The 5847-nt window shown below is 37.7% G+C and overlaps 1 long non-coding RNA gene across 1 annotated transcript; it reads right to left on the bottom strand.

Annotated features, from left to right (window-relative positions):
* Positions 1 to 1179: 1179 nt before the first annotated feature.
* On the bottom strand, positions 1180 to 2116 carry LOC147525453 (uncharacterized). The gene is made up of 3 exons (XR_015198160.1): positions 2087 to 2116; positions 1581 to 1991; positions 1180 to 1462 (listed from the first exon to the last, which is right to left on the bottom strand). It is a non-coding gene; the product is annotated as an uncharacterized LOC147525453 (long non-coding RNA).
* Positions 2117 to 5847: the final 3731 nt, after the last annotated feature.

Genomic DNA, 5847 nt, shown 5'->3' with positions numbered 1-5847 from the left:
AAAAAATCTGCTTTTTGGCACTTGAACGGTGTGGCTACACCGTTTGGACTTAGTCTCAAACGGTGTGGCCATGGCGTTTGAGACTAAAACTTGGAAAAAATATGACTTGCTGTTTTTTTGGCATTTGGACGGTGTGGCCACACCGTTTGGACTTATAGCCTCAAACGGTGTGGCCATGTCGTTTGTAATTAGTCTGAAACGACATGGCCACACCGTTTGGGACTAAGTCCAAACGGTGTGGCCATGTCGTTTGAGATTTGAACTTGGCAAAAACATTTCTCTGTTTTTTTGGCATTTGGACGGTATGGCCACACCGTTTGGACTTAGTCTCAAACGGTGTGGCCATGTCGTTTCAGACTAAAACTTGAAAAGAATAAGACTTGCTATTTTTTTGGCATTTGGACAGTGTGACCACACCGTTTGGACTTAGTCTCAAATGGTGTGGCCATGTTGTTTGAAACATCTAAACTTGGAAAAAAAATGACTTGTTGTTTTTTTGCCTCTTGGACGGTGTGGCCACACCGTTTGAGGCAAAAAACAGCAAGTCATTTTTTTTTCCAAGTTTAGATGTTGCGTGTTGTTTCGTGTTTTGGCAAAAAAATAGATGTTTCGTGTTTTGGCAATTGATCAATGTTTTATACATGGCATAAGAGAAATGAGAGTGGAGAAAGTGAAGAAGATATTCCAAAAATTTGACAATAACAAAGACGGAGGACTCAACACAAGAAATGTCATATCTGGTAATCTCTGTAAACGGACTAACAAAACCTGCGAAGTCGAATATGAAAAAAATCCTTAGAATGTGAGTACAAGAAACATTTAATGAACAAAATCTTATTAACAAGTATTCCACATAATAGTACTGCAATTCTAAGTTACAAAATAGTTACAAGAAGTTACAAGTATTAACAAGCATTTAAAGAACAAAATAGTATCACTAGCTTGTAAGTTACAAAACTTAGATTCAACAAGTATTCCACATATCCCACAAAAATCTCCGAAGTTTCAAAGAACAATATAATGTTATCATTTGATTTTTCTCTATAAGCATCTTTGTTACAAAAGCATAAGTAAACATAACAATAACAGAATTAAAACTTTAGAAAATGGTTAGTCAATCGTGATAACAACACAGTAAACCCTAGACTCAAGCTCAAGCTCTATAACACATTTCTAGACTCAAGAAAGACACTCAATCTCTCAAGCTCTATAACACATTTCCACCCCAGACTCCAACAAGACTTCCAACAAGACTGCCAATGCTCAACACAGTAAACCCTAAACTAACCAAATTCAACATTGCTAAATCCAATGCTCCTTAACGATATCGTCCGCCAATGAACTTGCACCGGGTCAAATTGTATGCCTCCATGAACTCGTTCCGTGCATCGTCTGGAATCGCAGTCCCACCCAATTGCAGGCCTTGATTGAGCAAACGAGAAATTTCATCAACGACGGGGTGCTGTCAAAATTAAAACGAAAAACTACATTAGTATATACATTTACATTTATAAAATACCAAAACAAAACAAAACAAAATAAAAAACAAAAAAAACTAACGTTGTAAAGTATTAACTCACCAGATTATGATATGGAAGACTCTGTAGGGAGTAGAGATTAAGATGATCAGGGTTTATCATTCGAATATGGCTATTGTTTTCGTACCAACTCATGTATCTACTAACACACTCCCATGGATAAGACGGAATGGGTCCTCGATGTTCAAGTTGTATCAAGTGATTTTGCCATTTACTCCAATAGGAAGACACAACATTAAATTTCACATCGTACCTGCGTCCGGAAGTAGTTCGCGTCGAGGTCTTTGGTCTTGGGGGATCTGAAGGTACAAATTGCATATGACCCAACTGACGCACAACCCTCGAAACATTGTACTGCTCGACATTATCAAGAAAGCATATAAATCCCTCGAAAAATGCTATTTCATCCACCGGCCGTATAGCTCGGACTTCAGCATAGGGATACCATTCAACCTATCAAATAGCATATGATCGAGGAAATTAATCATTAACCACATACTAATAATATCAATTAATAAATAAAACTATTTATATACAAAAATGCTTACATCGGTACAAGTCATATTATCAATCATCGCCGGGTATGCTTCAATCAATGTACCGTGTGCTAGCATAAAAAGACCGAAAGTAATCGAGTATTTATGAGTACGCGACATGCTCAACCGATAGTCATCGTTTGGGAATGGCCTCAACACCGGAAGTACTCATAAATCCATGCCTAGATTAATATAGACACCCGCTTAATATTGTAATAGATAGATAAAATTGACATTGAAAAGAAAAAAAAAAAACTAATACCGTAGGAGAGTGAAATAGCCCGAAACACCCTTCACCTTGGCACTTGTGGCAGTCCCAAGACCCCTCAAGTAAGCAAGTAAGCTAGTAAGGCGCACCCCACGCCAGAAGTCTCGATCTCGGAAAATTTCATAAGCAGCCTCGGATAACAAACGGAACTGCAGCCTAGACGGTCGGTGAAGGCGTACATCCAAAGAAAAACAACAAATAAGCTCTCACAAAGAAACCGCAACTCTTTTTGGGTTGACGCTTCTTAACAACAACCCCCATTTTCATCCCAGAAATCTTCATCCATCACCTTCCCAAAGAACCGCTTCATCAAGAAATCCATCCTAACTTTGGAAGTGAACTTATTGGATTTCATTTCCGATCTATCTTATCCATGGGTATGCCAATACCTTGGTGGAGGAGTCTTTTGTTCGTTCGTGGTCAAATCGGTGTCCCTATCCAATTTTGCCTCTCGATCGAACTCCTAAGAGTTGGGAAACATCGCCCAACGGATTGTCATCTCACCCCACGACATATGAAACGTGTTGGTCTCGGATGCCACCTCTCCACAAACGCAGAGACCAACACGGATCCCCGATGCCTATATACACCTAAGACCGAGCACATAAGACGGTCCTTTGAAGCTCCACATGAAAATTAGAAACAATCAAACACTCTCCCGACGATATCCCATTGTACCAACTTGTTCAGGTGCCCATGACACTTCAACACCCCTCGCTCCGCCTAAGACAACAAAAACTTAGTATTAATGTATGCACAAGGTTTCGTAATACAAAATTTAAATACTAATAGACAATATATAATAATATTACCTGCCCCTCCCAAATATCGCGAGCCACGTGCACCGCATAGTCATATAACAGATGTGACACACGAAGGCCACCTCCATAAACACCTCTCTGGAACTCCAAGTCATTGTTGGACTTTCTCACAATATTCACTGGAGGTACAGGTACAGAGACTTCAGGGACTTCCTCGTCATCATCATCCTCCGCGTCCTCCTCATCCTCCGCGTCATCAACACCCTCTTCGTCATCTTCTTCACTATCATCTTCTTCATCATCACCTACAGCTACACTCTTCCCACGATCCATATTTACATCATCTACATCTACATCTATATCTACATCTACATCTTCATCTTCATCTAAATCTAAATCTAAATCTAAATTTACATCTACATCTACATCTACATCACTCAGAACTGTTTGCTTTCTTCTCTTTTGATTTCCTAACTCTACACCACTTACTACATTACTGGGATCATCCGCTTTCCGATCCCCTCTACTGACCGACGTCGAGGTAGTTGTTGCCTTTCTTTTTTCTCGTGCTCCTCAACTAACTACTACTCCCCACCTAACAACTTCTTAGCACCACCCGAAAACACTTTTTGCTACATTCTTCACATTCACATTCTTTGTTCGAGGCATTGCTACAAAATAAATAGGAGTTAAAAATAAGACATTCAACTAATTCAAATTGTTTATTAACAAGCAAATTCACAACTTCTAATACTAACAAGCAAATGCATAACTTCTTTCTCCGTTTAGGAAGTCAAGATAGTGTAACAAACCTACCACAAACCGAAGTTATTGTACAGACAAAGAACTTCCCATTAAGTTACAATAGAATCAAATCTCAGTTTTCTAATAGTAGGAAGGTGAGAGACGAACCCCATAGTCTACATTTTCAACTACAGATAACATGCTCTAAAATCTAAATCGCTACTTTTTTTTTTTTTCCAAAATTAAATGGTCCACGTAATAAAGATATAATCAGATTCAACAATCATCCGCGATCGGTGGTTCAATCAAGCAAGGTAGTAAAACACTCTAAGAACCTCACCGATATTAAGTTATAACCTACAACTAAAGTTCCTCCAAGAAGCATAACTCTTCTTAGCATAGTCTACTATCTTAATATCTTATAAGTCCTACCAGTAGAGGAAAACACAAACAAACGAGAAGTTATGGCCGAGTCGTTAGGGTAGCTCATGTGGCATAATTGTATTCGTTCACAATGACATACAACTATACAAGTATCAATGCAAGAAGCCAAGAACTATACAATTAAAAAATGAGAAGGGAAACTAATTATTCACTATCAAAGATGACTTAGAACTACACTCTTCCCATCCATCCATATTTACGCCATCGCCATCTACATCTACATCTAAATCTAAATCTAAATCTACATCTACATCTACATCTACATCTACATCTACATCACTCCTAACTGTCCCCTTTCTTCTCTTTTTGATTTCCTAACTCTACACCACTTACAATATTACTTACCGGATCATCCACTTTCCGATCCCCTCTACGAACTGATGCCGAAGTGGTTGATCCTCTTCCTCTCTTTTTTCTCGGGCTCCTCATCATGAATCCGAACTACTCCCCCCACCTAACAACTTCTTAGCACCCGTGAAAATACTTTTTGCTGCATTTTTCACATTCACATTCTTTGTTCGAGGCATTGCTACAAAATAAATAGGAGTTAAAAATAGGAGGCATTCACTATACTTATTTGTTCCATAATTTCATATAGCCGGTAAGCCCGGCACCAAGCATGGAAGCACAATTGTGACAACAATATCCCTCTCATGCATGCATACATGATGATGGCTTCACGATTAAGAGGAATTCTTAAACAAAAAGAAAAATTCAAAGGGAATCTACTTTTAGGAGATTCTTGGCAAGGTCTACATCCCCTACTTTAAATAGGCTGCTATTCACTACTAGAATCCCAATTTCACTAGCCTTCACTATTGTTTTTGTCAAAAGTTCATCTATTTACTTTTAAAAAAAAAGTAGTTTCAATGTCAATTCACTTCAACAATTTATTAACCAGAACACCAACAAAGTAAATCAACCACCAAGGAACACAAACAATAGGTTTGATTCCATTAACAAAGAAAATACTTGTGGTTCAATAAAACTATTCATTTCTCACAAACCATCCACTTTAGTCAATTATTCTTCCATGCTAGAGTTCTACTTACGTAAACACATGCATTTTGGTCCCATCCCCACTGACTTTGAAGTCTTAAATAAACATAATCTATCGTGCTAGCTAGTAACACAAGTAACTACAAGAACTATTTTGTTGGATAAGGTTTCACTCAATATCCACTAATTCAGGTGGACTCATATGCTACTACACTTCCGTGTCAAGACGCGACGTTTGTTTGTATTGTAATACATTACAATTACTCACATAGTATTGTCCAAAGATATAGTGCCGTAAATAGTAAGCCTCTTATGAATGAATGCTTGAATACATTCATTACAATATTCCATCAAATAACCCATGCCATATAATGAGATAGCTAGTTAACTCTCCTTATTCCAATTTAACAACACAAAGAATTCTATAACAGAAAACAGTTGAATTAAACCATAAACTAGTCCATTTTTATACAATACACATTACAATGAACATTAATAAATCATCAAAAGTTCAAATCTTTTGCAGAATACACATAAAAAAAAAAACTACATCACAA

Source organism: Coptis chinensis, chromosome 1 (genome assembly GCF_015680905.1).
Source record: "Coptis chinensis isolate HL-2020 chromosome 1, ASM1568090v1, whole genome shotgun sequence".
NCBI classification, from domain to species: Eukaryota; Viridiplantae; Streptophyta; class Magnoliopsida; order Ranunculales; family Ranunculaceae; genus Coptis; species Coptis chinensis.
Note: the sequence above shows the minus strand (reverse complement) of the source record. Positions and strands in the feature narration are given on the sequence as shown.